Raw genomic sequence first — 27,372 nt, 5'->3', positions numbered from 1 at the left:
ACAGTATGTAGAGAAGGATTTAAATTTGCATAAATTTATGGGAAAATATGTGCACAAAATTTTTCTTCTTTTTACTTATTTATATTTTGTAATTTTCTGCCAGTATACATTATTTATGTAATAAAAGTTGCATAAGCAAAGCGATCTTTCCAGTTAGTATAGGACCCAGAGTCTCTTTATCCCTTATGGGGTTCTAATGACCATAAGCAAAAAAAACCTGTAAATAGAGATGAGATATTCACAGGTTTGGATGTGCACAGAGAAGGATGGAGTTTTGTTGCATGAAAGACCCTTCTGTTCTGATGGGCACATGAATAGACTTAGGTCTTCAAAGTTGGGCCAGAGTTTGTGATTAGGAGCTCTGTCTGGGAAATGAGCACAGTCCAATATGCCACCTGCCCTGCTGCCCCAAGAGGCGAGCCGGTCACCAGGTTGGCAACTTCCCCCTTCCCGATCACTGCTCTGGAATTCTTTCCCTTCCAGTATGATCTTTATTTCCTTTTAGCACTTTTATCCTCTGTACTCTGCCCTCCTGTGGGCTTTTACACCTGCTATTCTCCTTGCTTGAACTCTCTTTCCTGGATATCCTTGTGGCTCACCTATTTTCTTTAGGTTTTCTGTCTAATTATCACTGTCTTAGTTTGCCGTGGCTGCTATGACAAATGCCATACAATGGGTTGGCTTAAACAATGGAAATTCATTGTCTTACTGTTTTGGAGGCTAGAAGTCCAAAGTCAAGTTCTCAACAAGCCATGCTTTCTCCTGGAATCTGTAGTATTCTGGTGCTGGTTTGCCACAATCCTTCAGTTTCCTTGGCTTGCATCTCTGCTTCTGTCTCATGTCTTTTCCTTCTGACTTTTGCTTCTTTGGCTTAGTTGTACATGCCTGTGTCTAGATTGCCTCTCCCTATAAGGACTTCAGCCATATGGATTAAGCCCCACCCTGATTCAACTTGGCTTCATCTTAACAGGATCTTTGAAAATCCTATTCACAAATGAGTTCATACCTTCACTAAGAATAGCATCTTCAAGGGTCCTATTTAAAAATGGGCTCCCACCCAGAGGAACACAGGTTAAGATTTGAACATGTCTTTTGGGGGGACACAATTCAATCCCCAAAAGTCACCTTATCATCAGGTCATGTAGAATTGTAGGATGGCACTTCTAAAATGGCAACCACTGAATTAGTTCAGTTCCTAGACTGTCTTATCTTTCATGTTTTGTGGACACCAAAATACTTCACAGTGACTCAGAGACTGGAACTTTGTCTCTTTCTCTATTTTTTCCCAGAAAACAAGTCACCAAAACATTTTTGTCTATAGCCGAGTTCACTCAAATTCTGGGGTAAGATGGGGTGGTTTACATCACAGCACAGTAAAAACTATGAATTGAATATTGGACATCTTTATTCTTAAGAACATTTGACCACCTCTGGGGAAGTTCTGTGGGCTGCACCATCCCATTTACCACCCTCTCCTCTGTCCATACTGCTGTCTTCCTTTCCCTTTCTTTCTTTTTCTTTCATCCTCCAATATCTTTCTCCTCCCTCCCATTTTCTCCTTAGCAACTCTGAATTTTTCTTACTCTCTGCTATGCAGATAAGTCCATCTGTCTCTAGCACCTACTCACAAACTCCAGGCCCACCTCTGCGCATATTTAAGCTCATGAAAGTGTCCCTCAGAATGAAAGGGTCTTCCATTTAACAAAGCCCCACCCTTCTCTGTAGGTGGCTGTGCCTGTTAATATCAATCTCTGTTATTATGGCAAAGAAAGATTCAGTAGATTAAGAAGCTGAGGGCTTAGATTATATAACAGGGTAGTGGGTGGGTCAATTCATCTATTTTTTTTAAAACCAAAGAAGCCCTACTTCACTTGGTATATCGTCATTGTAACCCATCCTGAACACAAATGAGGTGACTCCGTGGGGAGATGGTTCTGTAGTTAAAAATAATTTGACAAATTTTATGATCATCAAGGCAATAATGTCATCAGTGCCCCCAGGTAAAGAAGATAATGGCAGAAGACATCCAATTGAGTCAGCCTTAGAGAAGGAGACATTTACTTAAGCATTGGTTCACGTGTCTTGGAGTCTAAGGTGCAAGGAGGGCTGTGCTAAGACCCTATGCCTATTTGGTGGAGGCTCTAGGCAGCCTGCAATGCTTAGCACATACTATGTGCTCAGTAAATATGATAGAATGAATAAAGAGATAAAGAGGTGGATGGCCCCACTCCTTTGAGTATGTTCAGCCTCACTTGGGAGTTGGATGATGCCCAGGTTTTGGTGGGAAACCACGATGTAGACCATCTACACTTTCTATAGTTCAGGGAGAGAGGAGACAGTGCAGGACAATGGCAGGTAACCTAGGGCATTAAAACCATTGGGCTGTACCACCTCCTTCAAAAGAAATGTATCCAGACAGGCACAGGCATGAATAAATCATTCTCAGTTCTCCACCCAAGGGTTCTAAACCAATGGCACAATGGCAGCTGTGTGGGATTGATTTTCAGCATTTCAAAAAGCATAATGAAAATTAAACGTGTACCTGAGCCATGGAAGACTAATATAAAATTATTTTATCATTATTTTATTTTTGCTTTTGTCTGGTGTTTGAACTCTGGTAACATTGTTCATTTCATTCTTCTCAGATGCTGGCTAAAGCATGGGTTTTGGAAACAGAAAGAATCTGGATTCTCCACTGATTGCTAGGTGATCTTCAGCAAGGTGCTTCACAACTTCTACACCTCTATGTCCTCAGGTGCAAAGTACAGAGACTCCCACCCAGCTGATAGCTTTACTGAGGGGTCAGTAAGAGGGGTATGAAAGTTTCTAAGCAAAGCTCTGGTCACAGAGTGAGATTCCAATAAGTGATAGTTCCTTTGGATGAACAAATGATAAAAGCATTAGTTATTACATCGTGATCTTTCAAAATATTGCCGCAGTAAAGATATGTGCAGAGCTCTACATTCAAAGCAACCAAAAGAAAACACACCTAACTGCATCTCCTCTAGTAGGTGCCAGGTGAGCTGAGGACTGATGGAGGAATAGAGGGGAGTCCAGTGAGAAAAAGCAAAGGTCAGGAAGGCAGAGGGCACATCACAGAGAAGACCCAGATAACTTAAGTATTTTTTCAGATTCTGGAATGAGAGGGAAGTTTCATGGGACTGGAAAAAAAAAAAAAGAGTAGGTTATGGATGGTGGGGCTGGAAAGGAAAGTAGGGACATCCTGGAACGTGTGGACACATTGTGAGCCAGCCACTGCCATGGCCAGGTCTGTTTTTAGGGGAACAATGGCAGACTGAAGAGGATGACTGGAGTGGGCAGAGGCTAGAGACTAGGAGACTTTAGTAATATTTATTATTATTGCTAACGACCATGGCAATATTTATTATTGTTGCTAATGACCTTTTATTGAGCTCCTGTATTCTGTAGGGCAGGGCACTTAGTTTCCATGCTTCATCTCTGACCCCACAAGAACCCTATGATTTAGAAGCAATTACCCCCAATTTACAGATGAGAAAACTGAGATGTCGAGGTTAAGGAACTTGCCCAAGGTCACATAATCAGTAATTTCTGAAGCTGCAATTCAAACCCAGGGGTGTAAGTCTAACTCCCAAACCTCTGCTCTCTACTTCATCTTCAGTAAAACCGGTGGGGAAGAGAGTTCGCCTTTGAACCACAGGCAGTGGGGGGGACTCTGCTGCTTTTCCCAGAAGTCCGATGCCTTTCTGCCTGTTCTTGGTCCACATTCGTGGCAGTGGAGACCTGCCCACCTGCAGTGACATTGTTCCCTTCCATTCTTCCACCCTATACACACACTGTCTCCTTTCTGTCTGCTCTACCCTAGTGGTGCTCCCTGAAGGCCATCCTGAAATAATGATCTGTCTATTAAACTATCTTGAAATAACATTCAGGCTATATTGATCCAGTTCCAAGATATGACAGGATAATTGTGCATTTAGTTCAGCTTGAGTGTTGAGTAGAAGAAAAGTCACAAAGTTGAGACCCAGAAAAACCATGTTCAAATCCCAGCTCTGCCATTTCTGGCAGCATGCCTTAGACAGATTATAGAACCCTCATGAAGGCATTCATCAGGATACTCTGACAGCAAGCAACAGAAACCTACTCTTGTGCACATAAACAAAAGAGGCTTTGTTGAAAGGACACAAATTGCTCACAGCATCGAGCAGTCAAACGACCTGGATTGAGGAAGGACAGCAAGCAAGGCCCCTGTGGGGGTCTCAGCAGCAGGGATTTAGGGACAGTCTCTCCAGGATGGGATGGCCACTTAGATTCTAATCTCCAGGAGATTACTTGCCTTAAGTCATATGCCCACGTGCCCTGACATCACACCAGAATTACATGGCACCAGGAAGGAGCATTTATGCAAAGGAAAAGCAGAGTGATACCACCAATATAAGAAGGAAGGTGGAAATCTGGGCAAGCACAAACAACAATTGTCCTCTACTTTGGCATTCAGCTGCCACATAAAAGCAGGGAGGTATTTTAGGAATATAATGCCTATTTAAAAGGTTGCTGTTTTGAGAATCACATCAACTATGAATAGACTTTTAACTCCAAGACCAGACAAAATGCAAAGGTTGATACTTTTTCGAAAGAAAAATTGGAGCTAGAGTTTAAAGGACTTCTGATTTTAAATATTTTACTGAAGCTCATTTTACCCACTTTCCCTCCCTGAATCTAGCTTAAAACTAAACAAAGAATGAACAACAGAGAAAAAATGCTATCTTCAACTATATTAGGAAACAAAACATCCAGAAGTCCTCAAACACAAACCATTAAGAAAAATAAAAACTTTCAAGAAAAACACATACCTTCAGAAATACTGTGTAGGATAGCCAACAGTTGTGGACACAAAGATACATTAAACTTTCAAGGCCAGTGGGCATGAGAAGTCCTCAGAAGCATTCCTGAATTCCTTCCGCATTACAGAATGGCAGAAGAAACAGGACCAAAATTGTACTGCACAGGTGAGTCACTGCTGAAAGAAGCAAACTGGAAGTAGCTTGGAAGAAGAGAGAACACAAGTAGCAACAGACTTGCAACTCATGAGCAAAGTTAACTGAAACAAGATAAATCAGTAGAGAGAACACCTGTTCCATAAAGGGCTTAATTTTACATCACTTTCACTTTATGCTTACTGTTTCTTGGCTGCAAAAAATGTAACAGGTTGACTTAAACAATGGAAACTTATTGGCTCATGGTTCTGTGGCTAAGATATGTCCAAAATCAAGGTGATGCTTTCTTTATAAAGATTATGGCATTGCAGGGAGGACTGCTATGAGTCTTTAGTCCTGGACTTCTCTATCACATGGCAGTGTACACGGCAACATTTTTTTTCTCCTCCGGGTTCCATTGACCTCCAGGTTCTCACTGCTCCCTGTGGCTTCTCTTCTATGTCCAATTTCCATTGCCTATAAGGACTTCAGTCATATCAGGTTAAGGCCATCCTCATATTCATGAAGCTTGGGCACATCCTATCTAAGAACATTTTAAAAGTTCCTATTTACAAATATGTTTGCACCCACAGGACCAGGGGTTGGGGCCTGAACATGTCTGTTATGGGGGACGTGAGTCAACCCTTCACACTTACCCTGAAGGGACAACGTTTAAAACTGAGTTAAGGAGTTTTATGTATTCCCAAGAACAGGAGGTAGCATATTGAGTGAGAAGTCATTGCAAGACAACATACCTGAATTGGAGCTGCCAACTGGCCCCTTCTCACTGCCTCCCAGCACTGTTCTCTAGTAAAGAACTCCCCCAGATGGATTGAGCCCCATTCAAGAATGAGTAATTATAAGAATTACTCATTCAAACATCAAGTCTATTTTTAGGTAACAACAAAAGAGGAGAAAAGAAACTTATCAAGCTCAAATACAGATGAATAGACCTTCCCCAAAACAGCTCACCAAACAAGGAAATCTCAGAGAAACACTTTTCTCATGGGTCTAAATTGAAGGGAGTATAGGCTCTTGAAGAAAGAGTTTAAGAAAGAAGGAAGAGATGACAGGACAAAATAGTTAGTTAAGAGTGTACAGGAAGACAAGGTATCTTTTCCTGGATGCCTTTAATTGACATTTCTATAGACTTGTTTTAACTGGGACACTTTCTCGGCCTTAGAACTGTAAACTAGCAACTCATTAAATTTCTCTTTTTAAAAGCCAAAAAAAAAAAAAAAGAGTGCACAGGAAGAGCTCAGGAGAGAATTTGAAGAAAGAAATGAAGCCATATAAGAAATTAAATTAAATTCTATATCTGGTATTTCAAAATAGGTTCAAAATAGCAAAATATAGAAAACACACCAATGTAAAACACCGAGACATGGAGAACAGACTTAAAAATTACAACAACAACAAAAATGCCAGGGTCATGAGATAAAAGCAATTAGAGAGTAAATCACTAGTATAGGAGACAGACTAAATAAAGTGATCAATTTTTGAACTGGGGTTAGTAAAAAAGAGAACAAAAAATTAGAAGAGAAAAAATATTCAAAAATACCTGAGAAGAAAATTTTCCTGAAATAAAAGGAAATCTGGAATTTATACAGATTAAAAATTATATATCTCAGAAAAAATGATTTTGAACAATCAATACTAAAATATATCTCAATGAAGTTATCAGACCTCAAGAATAAAAAGAGAATTCAGTGCAACCCAGCGCTCCCCCACCAAGAAAATTTCACTTACATTGAAGAAAGGATGTATCCTCAGTAGTCATTGTTAGAAATTAATAATTGATCTGAATTATCTATCAAGTATAAAAGCAGTAGACAGAATTTTTCAAATATGCAAGAAATCGAGGAATAGAGAACCCATGAGTCCTTCTGTGTATAACCAGGTTGGCTAGACAAATAATACATAGAAGGCTCAACATATAAAATAATCATAAAATATAGACAAAAAGATCCCATTCATAATTTCCATAAAATATCTAGAAATAAACTTAACAAGAAATGTGTAAGACTTTTATGAAGAAAACCTACATGAAGAAATCTTTTCTGAAAATTGAAAGCTTTAAAATAAATGGAAAGACATATTTTTATAAGAATGCTCAATATGATAAAAGGATCATAATTCTTCCTAAATTAATATATAACTGCAATTTTATCCCAATCAAAATATTAACAGAATTTCTTCTGGAAGAAGCAAGCTGCTTCTAAAGTTCACAAGGAAGAATTAATATGGGGAAAAAGCCAGAAAATTCATAAAATGAAGCATAATAAATTTGGGGGAACAGCTCTAAATGACCAGAATAGCTCCAGTAATTTAGGAAATTTGACATTGCCACACATGTAGACAAGCAGATCAGTGGGATGGAACAAAGAATCCAAAAATAGACACAGACCCGTTTTTGAGGGAAACTCAATCACGATGTTGAGACTACTGGGTAGCTATTTGGCAAAAAATAAAGCTGACTGCCAGCTTCACTTCTTTCACCAGAATAAATTACGGATTGATCAAAACTTAAGTTTAGAACATGAAACTGCAAAAGTACTAGGAAAAAAATGGGGAATGTTTAAAATAAAATCTTAAAGTGGTGACATTCTAAATGTGACATAAAAAAACACCCAGACTGTCTGAATGTCACTTGATAAAGCCCACCACAAATGGAGCCAGATGACAAATTACAAAGTAGGGGGGATATTTACAACATCTATCTCTCACGAATGGTGAATTTACTTCATATCCAGAGTTTTACAAATCAACAAGAGAAAGATCAACCATTCTATAGGAAAATGACTCAAGGATAACCATACATATAAAAAGAAAATAAAAATCTGTACAGAACCCCAAAGGATACTTGACATGATGTGGAGACCCAGGACCCAGGCTCCCCCTACATAATGAGAGTAAATTACCTCATGTAGCCACCTACGTGACCCGGACAAAAGTTAAAGGGCAACAGCCCTCCTCAAGGAGGAAAGAATGTACAGTTGGTATCATAAACCACCTATCTTGTACAGCATTAAAACTCCTCTTCCTTGATCACTGCTGATAACAAATCTCCAAACCCTTGTGTCACGAGACCTGCTGAAACTCTGTTCTCATACCCTGTGGAATGTCTCTGTCGTAAACCCGATACGCTGCCCTTTGCAGCCCCCACTTTAGCACAGCGCTGACTTCCATTTCCCAACCAGCTGCCATCGGAAAAAAATCTCCTGTTAGTAAGTCCTAATAAAACCCGCTTACATGTTCTTTGGTCTTGGGGCTGTACCAACCCCAGCCTTTCTAGAGCTGGGTTGAAATACATGGCTCATAATTAAAGAAATGAACTTCAAATTTAAATGAGCTACCATTTTTAACCCATCAGATTGCTAAAGATGAAAATATCAGATAACACTTGTTGGCAGGGTGTAAATGGACACCATGGTGTGCTAAGGGGGCGTGTATGACAGGGGCATTTGGCATTATTATTAACGGTAGAAAGTTACAGGCACAAAAAGTTCTTTGCAGCATGCTTTGTAGTTACTAGTTTGAAAGCAGCCTAATCATGCATTAAAATGAGATCGGTTTAATATGTTAGGTATGTTCAGATAAAAGAGCTTCATATGACCTTTAAAAGAATGTGTTGTTGATATATGTAAATATCTACTACAAAAAACAACAAGTTGCCGAGCAGCATGTATAAAGTGAACTTATTTTTGTAATTTGAGAAAGGGTACATGCTGTATCGGCTTTTATAATTATTTGTTTGCCCATACAAAAAAGTTTCTGGAGGATTACCAAAGAAACTGGTAGTAATGTTCATTTTTGGTGAATGGTCTGGGGAATGGAATGGGCGGAAGATGCACTTTCCAGTGCACAGCCCTTTGTACTTAAAAGAGAAAAGTACCATGTGTAAGTGTCAGTTTGATAATTTCAATAAGTACCAAAATGAAAAGTAATGCCTTGAGAGGAAATTGATTTTTTATGGGGGAATAAAATGTTTTTATGTGCATTTCTGCCAGAACAGCATACAAGCGTCTATTTTATTCCCCAGAGGAACACTGACATGTATTTTTACCTCAATGGACTCATTTGACAGCAACAAGAATTTCACAGTACATTTTGAGTGGAAAAGGTTGTAGGGGGGGCACACAGACAAAAGAGAGGCTTGAAGAAAGCGTTTTTCAGTTCACCAATTTATGAAAAATAACAACTTTTCTCCCCTCTTCTCTGCAAAAATAACTAGGAAAGTGAATTCATATGCAGTTTAGGATTAAATACTTGAGGTTATCATTCAAAGAGCAAGAGACCAATTTGAATGTTACATTCTGAGCCAATTTGTGCTGGGCTCTGGAGCTATGAGAAGAATACATTGTTCTCCGCAAGCAACTCAAAGCTGGTAGGGGATGCAGAGGCAGACAAATAAACAAATAACTTTTAAAAATGTTTCAATAAATGCTATAATAGGTGAGTTTGCTAGAAGCAAGAAAAAGGGTGCAGAATAGAATTAGATCATCATATGGATTCGAGTGGGCTGTCTTCCCTTTTCCACCAAAGCCTCTCATCAGAAAACTGAAAGAAGGGGGGAAAAGACAATTCTATGCTTTATTTTACTAACATAACCCATAATCCTTTTCTGTAGAATTACTTTCCAAAATCTATTCCATGATCAAAACAAACATCCCTTGGTTAGCAGATATGGTTCAGCAGGAGAATTTCCTTAGCACCTTTCATGAGAAATTTCAGGACCAGATTCTGCCTGCAAAAGAGCTCTTCAATGGAGGCACCTTGCACGCACCCCAAAATACTGGATTTGAGGCCATTTAACCTAATCTGAGCACTTGGGCCAACATTGTTTTTTATCTGTCATTGATTGACAGGCCATGAGATCTCCTTTCTCCCTAAAGAATAAGAGTTTTAGTTTCCAGAACGCTCTCATATATGATATCTCATCTGATCCATGCAAAACCTATCAACTGAGTGTTACTAGTACTCCTATTTCATAGATAATTTCAGGTAAATGAAGTATTGAGGCACATACATTATTTAATTTGATCTTCAGAAACCCCAGTAGGATGGTATTGTTAATTATCTTCTATTATAAGATATTTGATATTTGCTAATAGCATTGATTAAGGACTATTTATTCTCCGGAGCTAGAGTGCATTCAAATCCCAAGTTTGCCACTTAGTGACTGTGTGATCTTGGGCAAGTTGTTTAACATCTCCGTGCTTCAGTTTCCATGTCTGTCAAGTAAGCTGATAATATAGATTTTATAAGGTTATTGTGAGGATTAACTGAGTTAATATATGTGAAATACTTGGAACAGAGCATGGTACTTAGGAAGTAGTTATTAAATTTTGAAGTTATACTTCAAATCAAGAGATTGGGATGGAGTCTTGATTTATCATTCTTTTTACTGCTCCTTCCAATATTTTGTGGAATGCTTCTAGGATTTATGGGGAAAAAACAAAATGGGATGGCATTGTTAAATATGTTTGGGAAACACTGCATTAAGTGAAGTTGGATAGCTCTCTTTTCTGAAATATTTCTCAGAGCATTTAATAGACTTAACTATGAATCTCTTTAGTGCATTTCCCACCAAATATTGGCATAAGCGCTTTTCCTTCCTCACCTCCTTAGCTCCTCCTGCCACAGAGGCTCTTTGTTTGGGAATGGAGGATTTATAAATATGCTGGGCCTCTGAAAGGTGAAGGGCGGGGGCAGTTTCAGAGGGACTTGGCCATGTGCGGAGGCCCTGGCTGGCTTGCTGCTGTCGGTGATTCAAAGGCAAAGTACAGACAGCTATGCATGCACAGCCTGCACCTCCCAGAGAGGAGATGAGAGCCCCACAAGGCTACCTGGCCCGGTGAAGTGTGGCACTCCCTAGAGGTGAAATGAAGGATCAACCTATTTTCACAAGGTGGCTCAGTTCCCATGTGGCCCCCTGCAATGGCCCATGGATGCTCCTGAGCAGTCTCTTGTTGATGCCTCGCCTCCTGTCCTGTGCGTGGGGTGGGGTGGGGGATGCCAAAAGGTCTTGTTCTTCCTCCAGACCCCATTCATCTGTTCATCTCAATGTTTCTCATTTAGCTCTCTTTTTCTGGAAGTCAAAAAACTGAAGGTGAAGTGTCCCATGTTCTTTCCACTCCTGCTATCCATCCTACTTCTAAGACAGAAAAGTTGTGCACACAGAAGGGAAAAGAAAACCACAGGAATTTTTAAAATCAGGGTATTATCTTTCTACATTTCCCAATTTCACTGACCACAAAACCCATTTTTCCCTTTTCTTTCTTCCCTCCATCCTTCTTTCATTTCTTCTTTCTACTCTCTTTTTTTCAATGAGGACACTTTGGAAGAGGCTGCCTCATGCCGAGCTGCCTCACTTAAAACCCTGTTATTTCCTCCCCCACTATTAGGCAGATGCTTACATGGTATGATTTTTAAGTTGTTGATTGAAGTATCTTCTCTCTTAAGTACCCAGATCCCCAGTTGTCTGAAATATTCTGTTTCACATTTTTAACCTGCAGGCTGAAATCTGACACCATCCAGACCCATTTGAGTCAATAAACCCTAATTAAAAATCAGACACCCAAGAGGGAAAATATTATCCCCATCACGTTCTCTTCGTGATGTGAATTGATCATCTAGGTTGCTTTCTTAGTTAGGTCAAGAGCCCAAGGAATGGTAAACTTTGCTAGAGATGGAGGAGGGGGAAAGGAAATTTAAGCTTGATATGAAAGCATAGCAGGTCTTGGTGGATAACAGGTAGCTTGAGACCATCAGAATTAATAACAATAATGCAACCACACTGGTGAAATTCTTACAGTTAGCAAACCACTTTCATGTGCATCATCTCTATCAGTCTCAGGACATCACTATAAGTTATGTATGTGCTTATTTTGCCCACCTTATAAATGAGAAATGAAGACCCAGTGGAATGAAAGGTTTCTCTCAAGTCACTTAGCTAGTAACCAGCAGGGCTGGTCCAAAACCAGGTCTCACGACTCTAAAGACCAAGCTCTTTGCATCATGCTGTGCTGTCAGGCACAAGGGCCCAGGGTCCCTGGAGGACAGAGCACCAGCAGTAGACAAGAAAATAAGAAATGAAGGCAGGAAGGCAGTTTCTCCACAGCATTGCCTTAGGGAAGGCTCTGAATAAAGCTGACAACCCGACATGCCTGATAAGACAAAAACCTGCCAAGAGTGAAAATCCATCCGGCTGAGGAGTTTAAGAAATAATTTCAAGCTGGAAATTACATTTTCCCTTTTCATCCCCTTACGTTCAAAATTCAACTCTTCACAGTTGCCTTGACTTAAAAAAAAAAATTTTAGCATCGCGATTCAGTATAGAGTGAGTCAAAAGTCCCTGTGCATCCATGCTGAAAATGGCCAATTGAATTGGCACATTTTGGCAAACAAGTCAGGAGACCACGCATTTATCAGGCATCGGGGCCCATTTTCATCATTCATTATTATGGAAGAAGAAATAGATTTGTGCTCATGTGCAGACAGTGAATAGTACTAATCACCGTGAAAAGATATCCAGGGACTAGAAGCTAATGCATTATCACTGGCTTCCTGGGAAATAGCTTTTTCTAAATCTAAGGGCTAGGAGGACAAAGATAATGGCTACTGAGAACCTTTCTAAATTTATTTCTGCCCAGAAAGCCACAAATACAATCAGAGAGAGATAATATATTACATAAAAAGAAACCATTGACTTTGAAGTCACTCAGACCTGGGATTATGTCCTACCTCCCCCATTCACATACTTTATGATCAGTGGAAACTTATTTTTCCTTTCTGCACTTTAGTTTATCTATCTATAAATTGGGAACGATGATATACACCACAAAGATTTTTTTGTGATGACCAAACAAGATAACCTATGTAATCAGTGGTGGCTTGAATTTATTCTGTGCTCCACTATATTTATTTTAATCAAAATCATCATAATTTAGTAGGAAAAGAGAGGCCCTGGTTAGATGAATAGACCCAGCAATCAAACCAAGAGGTGTGCTGATCAGAAACAACCTAATGCAGAAGCACATGAAGGTCAGAAATGAGCAGGAGTTAGACTAGCACCTTGGCTCTTTTGTGTTTCTCATTCAGTCAGCCCCAGAGCCTTAGGTCTGAGAAGCCAGGATGGGGGCAGAGCCCCTGAGTCCCAGATTCATGAGCCAGCTCCAGCAGAGAGTGTTGAGGAAGTGGACAGGAGAGAGGCCAGAAGATAGGTCCCTACTGTGGTGCCAGCCAGAAACATGATGGGCTAGAATGCCTGAGAGGAGCGTGTTGTCAAGGATGTGAAAACTAGAACCAGAGGCAGCCTGGGGATGTGCAGCTATGGGGTGGAGAAATCACTTGTTTTAATCTCCATCAGGGCCATCACAGGGGCAGGAGGTTACCAAGGACTAGGGGAGTTGCTTCCATTAGGAAAGTCCCCCTCTCTCCTTCATGATAAGACCCATTAAGCTATTACAAATACCATAAAACACCGTATGTGGCCAGCCTGGGGTTAGGGGCTTGGGAGTAGATGGAGAGTCCTGCTTCTCTGTTTACATCGGGTGAGCTCCCTGTAAAACTGGACTTCAACCTGGCACCTTAAGAAATGATCTCCCTAAGTTATGTTCTAATGGTTCTCTGGGCGATTATTGAGGGAGTAACAAATAGCCCCAGAAAGTCTGCTTCCCACAGTGCACATTATGTCATTCAATACACTTTAAAAATAAACACAAAGCACCCCAGTTGGCAATTTCCTTTTAGAGTTGAGAGAGAGGGTAGAAAGGCCATAGGTTTTGTAGCCAGAGAGACTTAAAGACCTGGATTGGAATCCTGGCTCTTCATATACCCGTGACGTTTTAACAAGTGCTATAAGCTTAGTTCTTATAAGGAGATATTAACAGCTTCCTGGAGGGATGGTATAGGAATCACAGTCGCTATTTATTGCATGTTTACAGTGTGAAGGCACTCTGCTAAAGCTCATAAACATCTCACTAAATTCTCACAGCAAACTTAGGAGGCAGGGATGACTCTCCGCCTCAGTTCACAGACCAGCAATCAGTACCCTGAGATGTTGGGCAACTTGCTTGATGTCTCCCAGCAACAGGGGAGCACAGATGAAATACATGAAAGCTCCTGACAGCTACGGAGTGGGTGCCGATCAGACAACAGCTTCCTTCTCTCTTCTTCTCTGATTTCATTTAAAGACCTGAAATACTCCCTTTTTTAAAAAAGAAAAAGTTAATTAGAGCAGTTATAGGTTTACAGAAAAATCATGTAGAAAGCACAGAATTCCTATATACCTCGTCACACAGTTTCCCTATTATTAACATTTTGCCTTTGAGGGGTACCTTTCTTACAATTGGTAAAACAGTATTATTATAATTATATTATTAGGAATAGTCTGTAGTTTTACATTAGGTTTCACTCTTTGTGTTGTATATTTCTATGGGTGTTTTTTAAAAACATTCTTATTCTGGTAGCATATATACAACCTAAAATGTCCCCTTTCATAAAATTCAGTGCTGTTAATTGCTTTCACAGTGTTATGCCACTATCACCACCGTCCATTACCAAAATTTTCCATCACCTCACACTGAAACTCTGTACCCATTGAGGATTAACTTTCATTCCTCCATCCCACTCCTCCACCCCACTCCCCCACCCCAGGTAACCTGTATTCTAATTTCTGACTCTACAAATCTGCATATTTTAATTTTTTCATATAAGTGAGATCATACAGTATTTGTACCCTTTTGTCTGGCTTATTTCATTCAACATGATGTCTTCAAAGTTCATCCATATTGTTGCATGTATCAGAACTTCGTTTTTACACTGAATAACATTGCACTGTATGTATATGCCACATTTTGTTTATCCATTCATTGGCTGATGGACACTTGGTTGCTTTCATCTTTTGGCAATTGTGAATAATGCCACTATGAACACTGATGTGCAAATATCTTGTCAGAGTCCCTACTTTCAATTCTTTTGGGTATATAACTAGAACTTTGGGGCATATACCTATCTACTTAACTTTCTGAGGAACCACCAAACTGTTTTTCAAAGTAGTTGAACCATTTTACATTTCCACCAACAATATATGAGGGTTCCAATTTCTCCACATCTCTTTAGCATTTATTTTCCATGTTTTTAGTAGTAGTCATTCTAGGGGATGTGAAATGACATTTCATTGTGGTTTTAATTTTGTGTTTCCCAACTGGCTAATGATACTGAGCATTTTTTCACATGCTTATTGGTCAGTTGTTTAGGTTCTTTGGAGAAATGTCTATTCAAGTCCTTTGCATGTTTTTAATTGAGTTTGTCTTTTTGTTGTTGATGAAATGTTCCCTTTTTAATGATAGACTAAATTTTAGTTTTTTGTGTTTTTCCTCTTTGGCTCTCGGGCAATTGAATTTATTGTTCAATAACAGCAACTCTAATTGCTTTTATGAGTCTTTTATTCTACCTAACTTGATGATTTTTAATTTCCTATTTTAGCAGATTTTTAAATTTTATTTTACATATTTTTAATTTAAGAAAACAGTGTTCTTAGAATCAACAGCAAAGAATCTTAGTTAGCTTAAAAGAATCTTAGTTAGCTTAACCATAGGCATAGTTAAATAAAGTATCTATCTAATCATTGCAAGGCCTGTGTTTGCATGGTAAGTTTCATAAACCAATTTAAAGTTAAGGCAACAACTAAAATATCTATGTATTTGGATAGCAAAGTTCTTAAATTCTAAGTATGAAAACTACCTTAGATGTCATTTGATCAGCTGTCAAAACTTCGGCAGATTTTTTATAGACATGTTTATTGTACACCATCTTAAATCTTTTTAGACGCAGATAGGTTTACAAATCCAGGATCCCTGGATTGAACATGAGCTGGAGAATGGACACAGTAGAGATTAGAAAGTGGGTTACTATTTTAAAACTTTAAACATATTAGAAAATTTGAACCCAAATGAGTGCTACCCCTTAAAAGGGAAGCCTTCAGAAGCTAAACATATTTTCCAATTTTAGGTAGTTCAAAATATTTGAATGGCTTTTAATATCTATGGCATAATTTTCCCATCCTTTAAATGATGGCAAATTCATATTTGGGGCAGGGGACTTAATTTTTGGAAATGGATACAAATTATTCAGAACCAAACTGTGAACTATGATGAGTGTTTAAACTGGGAAAGGTGGGCTTTGATCTAAAGCTTGACAACTATTAAAATGTAAGACTGACAAGCTTTCTCATGGCTCTGATAAATTGGTTAGAAAGAATCTGTCAAATCTTAAATAGCAGACACCTCTGAGGGAGCTGCCTAAGAAGCGACTGAAAAGAAGGTGATTACTTTTGAAGGAGGGAACTGCCCTCTTGTCAGGATGAAGACTTGGAGGAAGGACAGTCACAGCAAGGGAGGCCAAAAGACCTTGTATGCTAGGCTTGGGAAGATGAGTTTAGGTCTAGCCAGAAGGCATTTGAATTAGGCTTCTGAGAAGCAACTGAGTTTGGACAAGACAGCATTTAAAGTCATATGACTCCTGTTTCCTTGTTGAGTACAGATCAGATTGCTATGGAAAGAAACATTAGGAGCTCTCATTTAAAGGGCCAACTTTGGGTGGAAGAAATGGCCGAAGAGTGACTGTCCAACCTGGTGAACAGGTAAGTCTGAAAGAGGCAGAAATAGCGACAGAAAGGCAACATAAATACAAAGGAAAGGAGGATGAATCTCAGGTTAATACTTGATAGTTGCTGGTAGCTGAACTGTCACGGCATCTTCATCTATTCTAAGATACTCAGTTTATTATGCCCAGATCTGGTTGAGCAGTATTTCTCCTTGTTCAAATGATTTTTTTTCTTAAACTTTTAATTTGAAAAAATTTCAAGCCTGCAGAACAGTTGCAAAAATAATAGGAAACTTATATGGAGAACACCAGCATTCACCTCAATATCCAACTCCACCAATTTGACATATCATTCTATCCATCTACCTTACTATCTATCCATCTATCTATCATCTATCAATCATTTATCTGTTTTCTAAATATTTGATTGTAGGTTGTATATAACATGCTCCTTGAACACATTATACCCCCATGTACATTTCTTAAGAACAAGGATATTCACTTATGTAACTGCCTTCAGTACAATTCTCAAGTTCAAGAAATTTAACATTGATAGAAAGCTTACAATCTTTATTCCAATTTTTTCATATATCCAAGTAATGTCCTTTGGGTATTTTCTCCTCCATTAATAAATCCAGTCTAGAATCACATATTGCATTTAGTTGTCACTGTTTCTTTAGTTGCTCCTTTTTTTTTTCTAATTGTGGAAACATGTACAACATAATCTTTCCCATCTCAAACACTCCCAAGCATATAGTTCAGTGGATTAATCATATTTACAATCTTGTGCTTCCCTCACCATCATCCATTACCAGGTATTTCCCCTCACCCAAACAGATACCCTATACCAATTATGCAGTAACTCTCCATTCCCCCTCACCTCTGCTCCTGGTATTCATTCATAAATCTCTGTGACTTTACATATTCTAGCTGTTTCACATAAGTGGAATCATGCAATATCTATGCATTCATGTCTGGCTTATGTCACTCAACATGGTATCTTCAGGGTTTGTTCTTATTCCAATGAATCCTCAAACCACCATTGTGATGTGGGTGGGGTAGGTAGTAGTATGGAACCCATCTGATAATAATAAGTCAAGACTCAGATAAATCACTTATCTAATTCACTCAACTTATTAGGGACTAAAAGAACTCCAGAACTTTAATCTACTGTCCTCAAATTCTGAATTAAAATATCTACCTTTCTACTCTCTCTCATAAATTCTGAGCTATTTTTCTACAAAGAAAGGATCATGGTGGCTTGGGAAATCTTTGTTAACATCTGAGAAACAATATCAAAAATAGTTTTAAAAATTAGAAGCTATCCTGAAAATTTAAGAATACCTGTACACACACTGTTACATTTGGTGCATCCTGAAGTCTGTCTCTTCTTCTTGAATGAAACACAAAGGGAACAAATAACATTGCTAGTGATTGCAAACTATGCCTCTTTTTTTTATACTCAGTCTTCAGCTATTGGCCAACTATTCTTCCTAAAACGTTCACCGTGGCAGAAACTCCATGAGTCATATTCATCAGCACTACCTAGCCAGTTACCTGGAAGACAGATGCAGACCAGCAGATTTCTCTTAAGCTCTCCTGACTCGCTTTGCTGTTCACCTCTCACCAATCCAAAGTGGGACCAAATCAAGTCATTTTACTCCCAAACTTGAGTTTGATCCAAATCCCTAAAGAATACAAGGAAAGGCTAAAATGTATACTCTTCCAGGACCAGAACTTCTCATTTGTTTTCTCTTCAGCATTAAGATGGTCTCTTCTACTCAGTATTTATTTAAGAAAAGCCTGAAGAAGATGAAGGAAAGAAAAAGGGGAAAGATGAAATGAAGGAGGGAAGAAAAACATGAGGAAAGGAAGGAAAGAGAGAGGGAAGGGAGGAAAGAAAAAGGGAAGGAGGTAGACAATGAGAGAAGGGAGCAGAAGGGAGTAAGGAGTAAACTCCCATCCTTTGTCCCTCTGCTGAGCCTGGTTCTCAGTCTCTGTTTCTGGACTTCCCATTTGGTCATGTGGACACAGGCAAAGATGTGTAACCCCTAATGATAATATGTCAGCTCCAGCCTGCTTTTCCATTTTCAGTCAGCCCTCAGTGATTTTAATGAAAAACAGTTATAAAAATACTTGGTTTGTGTTCATAAAATCTGCCAAGGAACAGAGAGAATGAAGACAGGGAGTTGATTCTATCCAGAGGCATTTTTACCAATAATTTTTGGCTTGCTTTTCTCTATGAGCTATGCCCACCTGAGGAGATCTCATCTGGATAAGATGGCTGTACACACACACACACACACACACACACACACACACAAGGGAAGAGAAAAAAGAAGACTCCCACTAGGCCTCAAGGATGTCTTATTGTGAATTGAACTGTTCTGGGCCATATGTTTATGGAGGAGATGGTGGAGTATTCCAGTATTCCTCCAAGCACATCTTCAAGCCCAGTACACCTTCTCTGTGAATTCTGCCAATCTGCCCTCAAGACCTGGCTGACAAGGTGAACTACAGCCAACTAGCTCCCACTAGGGATTTTCCAGGCTATGGATATCTAGGGTTTTGCCTCATATGTTCATTTTGCCAATTTTTCTTGATTGTCCACCATATGCTGGGCTCTGTGTATTATTTCCCATCCCTTCCTTCCAAATAGTACCACGAAAGTAATCAGAAATTTGTGACCAAGGATGATGCCTCCCAATGTGCCTTTGCTCATTTAGAACATCTTGGACTTTTTCCCAGCACCTGTGGCAGGCAGCAGAACCCTTGAGCCCACTGGGAGTGGATCCACAATGGTTCATAAATTACTAACACAATGAGTTAAGACTCCATTTCCTGGTTTTCAAGACTTTCATTATTTGACTACCCCGGTGTTCTTGTCTGCTAGCTGCCGGAATGCAATATACCAGAAACAGAATGGCTTTTCAAAAGGGGAATTTAATAAGTTGCTAGTTTATAGTTCTAAGGCCAAGAAAATGTCTCAATTAAAACAAGTCTATAGAAATGTCCAGTCAAAGGCATCCATCCAGGGAAAGATACCTTGGTTCAAGAAGGCTGATGAAGTTCAGGGTTTCTCTCTCAAGTGAGAAGGCACATGGCAAACACAGTTAGGGTTTCTCTCTCAGCTGGAAGGGCACATGGTAAGCATGGTGTCATCTGCTAGCTTTCTCTCCTGGCTTCCGGTTTCATAAAGCTTTCCGGGAGGCATTTTCTTTGTTCATCTCCAAAGGTCCCTGGCTCATTGGACTCTCTGCTTTGTGGTGCTGCAGCATTCTCTGCACTCTCCAAATCTTTTTTATTCTCCAAAATGTTTCCTCTTTTATAGGACTCTAGAAACTTATCAAGATCCACCCAAATGGGAGGAGACATGTCGTCTTAACAACCACTCTTGACTAAATCACATCATCCAGGGAGATAATCTGATTACAGTTTCAAACATACAGTATTGAATAGGGATTATTCTACCTTTATGAAATGGGATTTTGATTAAAACATGGCTTTTCTAGGGGACATACATCATTTCAATCCAGCACACCTGGCCAGCCTCTCCAATGATCCATTAGTATGACAAGTTCCTCCCAGCTTTATTATTATTATTATTTTTTACATGGGTAGGCACTGGGAATCAAACCCAGGTCCTCTGCCATGGCAGGCAAGCATTCTTGCCTGCTGAGCCACCGTGGCCCGCCCCCTCCCAACTTTCTGTACCTCCTTTCATGCCATGGTTCCTGCTAGCCCATATAATGTCCATATACAATTTAGAAACAATTCTCCCTTCCTGAAAAGACTTTTCTTTCATCTGATACAAGATTGTTAAAATAGTATATTATACTCTCATCTTCCGCAAACATGGCATGTCTTTCCATTGATTTAGGTCTAATTTCTATAGCAATTTCTTTTGACTTTAAGGGTATGTCTTGCACTTTCTTGGTTAAGTTTATTCCTACATGTTTTATTTTTTGATGCTATTGTAAGTGAAATTGTTTTCCTAATTTCATTTTGGATTTTTCATTGCTACTGATTTTTGCATGTGATTCTTATAGTGTGCAATGCTGTAGAATTCATTTATTAGCTCCAATAGTTCTTTGGGTGGATTCTTTAGGGATTTCTATATATAAGATCATGTAAAAAATAGTTTTACCTCTTCCTTTCCAATTTGAATGCTTTTTATTTATTTTTTGATTTAATTATTCCAGTTATACCTTCCAGTATATTTTTTAACAGACATGGTGAAATCAAGCATCCTTGTGTTTTCCTGATCTTAGGAAGTAGTCTTTCACCATTGAGCCTTTCACCATTGAGTGTGATGTAAACTGTGGGTTTAAAAAATCCCATTATTATGTTGATGAAATTTCCTTCTAGTTCTAGTCATTGAACATTTTTATTATAAAAGGTTGTTGGAGTTTCTCAAATGCCTTTCCTTTTTCTCATGAGATGATCATGTAGTTTTTTCCTCCTTTATTCTATAAATGTGGTGTATTACAGTGATTGATTTTCATTTATTGACTCACTCTTCTTTTCTTGAAATGCATCCCACTTCATTGTGGTGTACAGTCCTTTTTTTTTTCTTTGTATGTTGTATAGCAGGGGTCACATTTCATTCTTTTTCCATGTGAGTATCCCCTTTTCACAGCATCATTTGTTGAATTTTTGTTTGATTTTACATTTGTTTGCTTGTTTGGGAAGTGCAAGGGCTGAGAATCGAACCTGGGTCACCTGCAAGGCAAGCAAGAATTCTACCACTGAACCACCCTGCACACCCTATATAGTCCTTTTAATATGCTTTTGGATTTAGTTTACTAATATTTCATAGAGGATTTCTTCATCTATATTCATAAGGGATACTGGTCTATAGTTTTCCTTTCTCATGTTGTGTTTTTCTGGCTTCATTATCAGGGAAATGTTGCACTCATAGCATGCGTTTAGGAAGCATTTCCTCCTTTTGAAATCTTTGGTAGATTTACCAGTGAAGCCACCTGGTCCTGCTTTTCTTTGTTGGGAAGTTTTGGATTACTAGTTGGTCTCTTTACTTGTTATAGGTATATTCAGATTTTCTATCTTTTCTTGAGTCAATTTGGTAGTTTGTGTGTTTTTAGGAATTTGTCCCTCTTATGTAATTTGTTGCCAAACAATTGTTACTGGTGTTATAATATTTTTTATTTCTGTAAAGTTGGTAGTAATATCCCAACTTTCATTTCTTATTTTAGTAATTTGACTCTTCTCTGCTTTTTTCTTGGTCTGTCTTGCTAAACTGTTTTCACTTTTGTTAATCTTTTCGAAGAATCAATTTTTGGTTTCATTTTTCTACTCTCTATTTCATATATCTCTACTCTAATCTTTATTATTTCCTTCCTTCTGCTAGATTTATGCTGCGTTTGCTCTTCTTTTTCTAGTTCCTCAAGGTGGAAAACTCGGTTGTTGATTTGAGATTTTTCTTTTTTTTTTAATGTAGGCATTTATAGCTATAAATTGCCTTCTGAGCTCTGCTTTTGCTATAGGTTTTGGTATGTTGTGTTTTCATTTTCATATGTCTCAAAGTATTATGTAATTTCTCTTGTGACTTCTTCATTGACCCATTGGTCAAACCCTTTAGCCAAACATTTGGGGAGCCACATGAATATAAAAACACACAACCACAATTCTTTGACAATGAGGTACATGTTGTTTCCTGTGGTACCAGCAACCTGCACCAGGAATGCAAGCCAACACCTTTAAGGCTGCCACCAAGCTGTGGGGGAGAGATTGCAGGTGGGTAACATCGCTGAGCTCTCTTATCAAAATTCAGCAGTTTTTTCTGCATTAAGAATTCCATGGTTGTTTTAAATTAGATTCCAGAGTTTTGTGAAAGTTGATTCAGTTATCTTTTTGCTATCTTATTCATTGCTTTTGTGGAGGAATGGAGTTTTGGAGTTCCCTACTCTGCCGTTTCTGCTGACATTACTCTGATTAAAGTTTTAAAGAATCCCTTTTCTTCTCCTTTCTGCTATCTCCACCGAACATAAAGCTCATATTCTCTTAAACAACTGGTTTTCTTTTTCCTTTCCCAACTGTAATTCTTTCATTTTGTGCTTCTAAGGTTTAAAATTACTCCATATTCCACATCTTCCAGACTTCTTTTCTCTACCTTTAAGCCTCTTTCCCCTAGTTAGCAGAAGAGAAGAACTGTTCATCACTTTCAGTGAGCTGTCTGGACTTTCCCTTTGCCAACCTACAAAACCAGATAAAAACCCTCAACCAAGGAGGTGCACCTATTGATCAATCCTACCCCTAGGATTATGTAACTCAGAGGACATAAACTCTCTTTTTGTCTTCCGTATAAAATCTGTTTCCCCAGCCCACACCTACTGAGGACTAGAACTGGAATTGCGGTAACAAAACAATTTCTTGGGATCATCCCACACCCAATCTTCAAGAAGGCCAAAGCCCTTGAAACTCTTCCCAAACAACAAGCTAGTGCTTTGGTTTTTACCTGTCTGCCCCTGCCTTCTCCCCACTTTCTCTTCTGCTCTGGATCACAGCAATGATAATTTTTATTACTGCCCATGACAAAGAACAGCTGTGCTGCTGGCCTCTGCCAGCACTGCCGGTGCCTCTGCCAAGGCTGCCCATGCCCATCCATAGGGGGTGTATTTCTGTGCCAAAGGCCCTGATGCCCTGTCCCTGACCACAGAAGATGTTGCTGCTGCTGCCAACAAAAAAAGCTATTCTCATCAATGTCCCCACTGTGTCTGCTGACTGTTTCTCCCCAACACAACCAAACCATTTCAGGGGCACCGATGTCACAAGGATGCTGTCTCCTATTTCTGCTGGCACCAATTCTGTTGGCACCCTGAGCTTTCTATAGCCCAGGGAGATTGTACCAAGCCAATATTATTAGTTTTTATTTATTTTTATTGCATGCTCCTAACTCTAAGACTTGACATGAATCCCTCGTTGCTGGATCATTGAACAACTGAGCAGTAAACGCTTATGGTGAATTTAGACTCACTCATCACCTGCTGCACTTACCCAGTATGTACTTTAGCTAAACATTTGCTGTTCCATTCTCCTTTCCTTGGAGTGTATTCTGAGTCTCATGTAAACAGACCTCTGGAAGACCTACCCTGCCAGTCCCACAAGCATGTCTAAATGTAATGTTAAAAGACCACTAAAAAGTGCAGGAGAAAACCTAGGTGAGAATGACCAAAAAGTAGAACAATGGTCCAGAAAAAGAAAAGCTCTGGCAATGTTTCATACATATATATGGCTAACAAAGTGATTCCCAAATGATGAGCTGCAGCAGAAGGAAATGAATTAGAAAGCTCACTCATTAGAATCCTGTTTATTCTTCCAGCCATTTGTTTCTTCTGAAAAATAGTCTTATGCCCTAATTATAGCTTTTAGTAGCTGTCGGTGACAGGCTATTTATCTATTGCACAATTTCTTAGAATTCACTCCCTTGTGACTGTAAACAGTCAATATTTCCACAGAATAAAAGTTTTCAAGGTTGCTTAGGGGCTCACATAAAGTTAATAACTGAGCTCCACAGCTGCACAAGTTCAAGACTACGAACTACCTCCTCATGCCCATTTCTTCTGGAAGTCAGTTGCAGGAGGGCAATCCCCTATGTAAGATGCAAATCTTTCAGAATTCTGTGATTCTTCCAAGGTGCTAGCCCACTGTGCTCATTCAAATATTGACTTCTCTGTTTCCTAGGAAAATCAAATTTCCCCTAAACATTTTCTCATAAGATACATTTCTTTCTTTCAAGGAGTTCTGGTGCTTTGTAAACCATCTACACTTCTCTTTGGTCAGGCTCTGGTTAAGCCAACATATCTGTTTCTACTTTTTTTCCTACCTTTTGCTTTGTCCTTCACGCTCTTTCAGCTGCTGAACTTCTCAAAATCCCTTCTTTCCCTGGGAGTGTTGCATTGTTAATGCGAGCCATGTTCAGCCTCTTCAGCCAGGTTTTATCTGTGCAGGAATATCTTGATCAGAGATTGTGCTTCTTGTCTACTGCTTGTGTGACTACAGAGGTTATTTGATTTTATTCTGTTTGATCAAGTTCACAGAAGACTCTCTTCTCTTTCTATGCTACACTGATTTTATTCTGTTCTTTTAATGGCCAGTGATTCTCATCACTACCACATTTAACCTTTTCCCAAAGAACATGCCTTCAGTAATTTCTCATAAAATGGCACACTGTACTGAGCTTGAGTTTATTCTAGTCAGCTTTTCCTTTATCAAAATTGCTGTCCCAAGTTGCAGCCATCTGAATCAAGAGCACAAATAAGAAGGGGAAAAAATGGCAAAAACAAGCATTAAGAGTCGAGTATAAATTGTGTTTATGAGGAAGAGTTAGGTTAAATTCAGTTTTCCTTAAAAAAATTATTTGAATGAATTCTGTGTGATAAGTCGTGGCATTTTATTTCAACTGCTTAACTAGTCATTTGTCTTGAATAGTCTAATTTCTCTGTGTTTCAATTTCCTTCCCTGTATCACAGAATAATACTGTCTTTCCTAGTATGCTCAGAGTTAACATCTTATGAGATGATTACGTGACATGATTTTAAAATGTATAAAACACCATTCACTTGTAATTTGATAATATTGTCTTTAGAAGGGTAGAAACAACATCTCTAGAAAATTAAGCCACTTTTTCATTAAATTACCTCCCCTTTACTCTCCAGATTAGCCTTCTGATGAACAGAATAGATGTTTACTGTGTAGTGGAATTTCAGGAGACTTGGAAAGGATCCATGACCCAGAAGATGCCTTTGCCACCCGCTCTCTGAGATTGGAAATACAATCAATGACCAAGGACACATTGCATTGTTATGGGTTGGGGCTGGCAATAGAAATACTTCTGAAGAAGGGACAAATTGACATAAATGCAAATCTATGGTGTATATTAAAAACTGGTTCTAGAACTTGTCTTAGGGGCAGGTTTGAATATCAGGAGTCAAACGCTTCCTTGCCCAGTGTACCAGTCTGCTAAAGGGCATTTATCTTGGATTTCTGCAGACAGTTTCTCACTCTTGGCTCAACAGTTCATTATCAAAATGGCAGGAAAAGGTGATAAAACAGCAAACACGCCCATCACCAATGATAGAAGTCATCTACAGTGAATGGTCACCCACTCCCATAGACGAGACCACAGTTGAGTCTATAGGTAATAGGTTCACAACTGTGCTGGGATCTTCAAGCTTACTGTAATTCACAGAATTTTAGAGCCAGAAGGATATTTTAGAAACTCTAATCACCAGGATGGTAATAGGAATGTAGAAACCAGGCCAGTGTGAGGCAATAAGGAGCAGAACAGTCTGAGGCAAACTGCAAAGAGAACATATGTCCCTACAACATTGACATTCAAGTTTAATTAAAGTGTGCAATTGGTTAAGCCAAATATAGCCACAGAGTGACTATATTTGACCTCAGGTTGCCAGTCTGTGGCTTCTAATCCTATTCCCTCATTATAAAGGTGATCTGTGGGTACAACAAGAGTCACACGAGCATGGAAGGCACTAATTACAATGACTCGGCTTCATTGTTAAAAACTTCAACCTCCTTCCTCCAAGTGAACCCCAGCTATTCCTGGGATGCATCACCACTTTGTCTGTCTTCTAGTCACCATTTACTGTCTACTCTGCTCTTCCCCTTTCTCTCCTGCTCTATCTCCTCTTAGGCTGCTGATCTCAAAGCTGCTGGAGAGATCTCGTTGAAGCTAATCCTGAACGTACATTTGTGAAGACACCAATGTCGATTCCAAGGTGCTGTCTCAGGACCCTCTGCACCACCATCACCAGGGTGCAGTGAGGGAAGAATCACCCTCTCACTAACTTGTCACACTTGGACACCTGAGTCCCAAAGACAGCAAGGCCTCTTATGAAAGCACCCTGTCTGACCCCTCTTCTCTGTGCTCCTCCCTCAGACACAACTCTAAGACAAACATACAGATATCATCCACCTCTGTCAGAATGATCCACAATCCAGCACAGTGCTTATAGCACCTAGAAACATTTTCTATCCCCAAAACTACCAAATAAACAACAACAAAAAATCTGCCTAGACATTGCTTTGACTAAAACATACACAGCAGTTTACACTAACCAAAAGAACAGCTTCTCTGTTTAAAGACTCAACATTAAGGAAACTGACAAGTTAGTAAGTGAATCAGGACTTGGTTTATATTTGTGCAGCTCAAGGGCCTATTCAGGTGCTCTTGCCAGAGCAAAGGACTTAGCTTCCCTAAGAATTATTGAGTCTCTAACCTCCAAGAAGACAAGCAACTTCAACTTTCAACTGAGATTTCTGTTTCTGCCCATTGTACCTTCAAAAATTTTTTGGGTTGAATTTCATTCATTGTATCTTATGATGGTTTGAAAATGTCATTAGTCATCTGGGGAATGTAGCATTAGTCATCTAGGGAATGCAAATCAAAACCACTATGAAATACCACTTCACACCCACTAGGGTGGTTATAATTAAAAAGACAGCTATAGCATGTATTGGCAAGTGTGATGAATAGGTTCTGATGTCAATTTGGCCAAATGATTATGCCCAGTTGTCTGGTCAGGCAAGTGCTGGCCTGACCATTGCTGCAAGGATATTTCATGGCTGATTGATAAACTGGAAGGCTGGTGTATTAAATCATCAGTCAGTTGACTGCATCTGTGGCTGATTACATCTGTGATCAACTAAGGCATGTCTCTCATAACAAGATAATCCAATGAGTTGAAGGTTTTTAAGGAAGAGGAAAGACTCTTTCACTGCTTCTTCAGCCAGCGAGACTCTCCTGTGGAGTTGGCCCAGGCCCTTCATC

At 39.2% G+C, this 27,372-nt stretch overlaps 1 long non-coding RNA gene across 2 annotated transcripts in view; it reads left to right on the top strand.

The window, feature by feature from the left end:
- Positions 1–26,576, top strand: part of LOC143644257 (uncharacterized) — a 113,595-nt gene extending 87,019 nt beyond the window's left edge. The window contains exons 3-4 of one of the 2 annotated variants that reach the window (XR_013156578.1): positions 2,646–2,801; positions 26,236–26,576. This is a non-coding gene — a long non-coding RNA (uncharacterized LOC143644257). The remainder of the gene's footprint in view (positions 1–2,645; positions 2,802–26,235) is intronic. The other variant, XR_013156573.1, reaches the window with a different exon arrangement.
- The last annotated feature ends 796 nt before the right edge of the window (positions 26,577–27,372 follow it).

Source organism: Tamandua tetradactyla, chromosome 8 (genome assembly GCF_023851605.1).
Source record: "Tamandua tetradactyla isolate mTamTet1 chromosome 8, mTamTet1.pri, whole genome shotgun sequence".
Classification (NCBI taxonomy): domain Eukaryota; kingdom Metazoa; phylum Chordata; class Mammalia; order Pilosa; family Myrmecophagidae; genus Tamandua; species Tamandua tetradactyla.
This window is presented reverse-complemented; position numbering and strand designations above follow the sequence as displayed.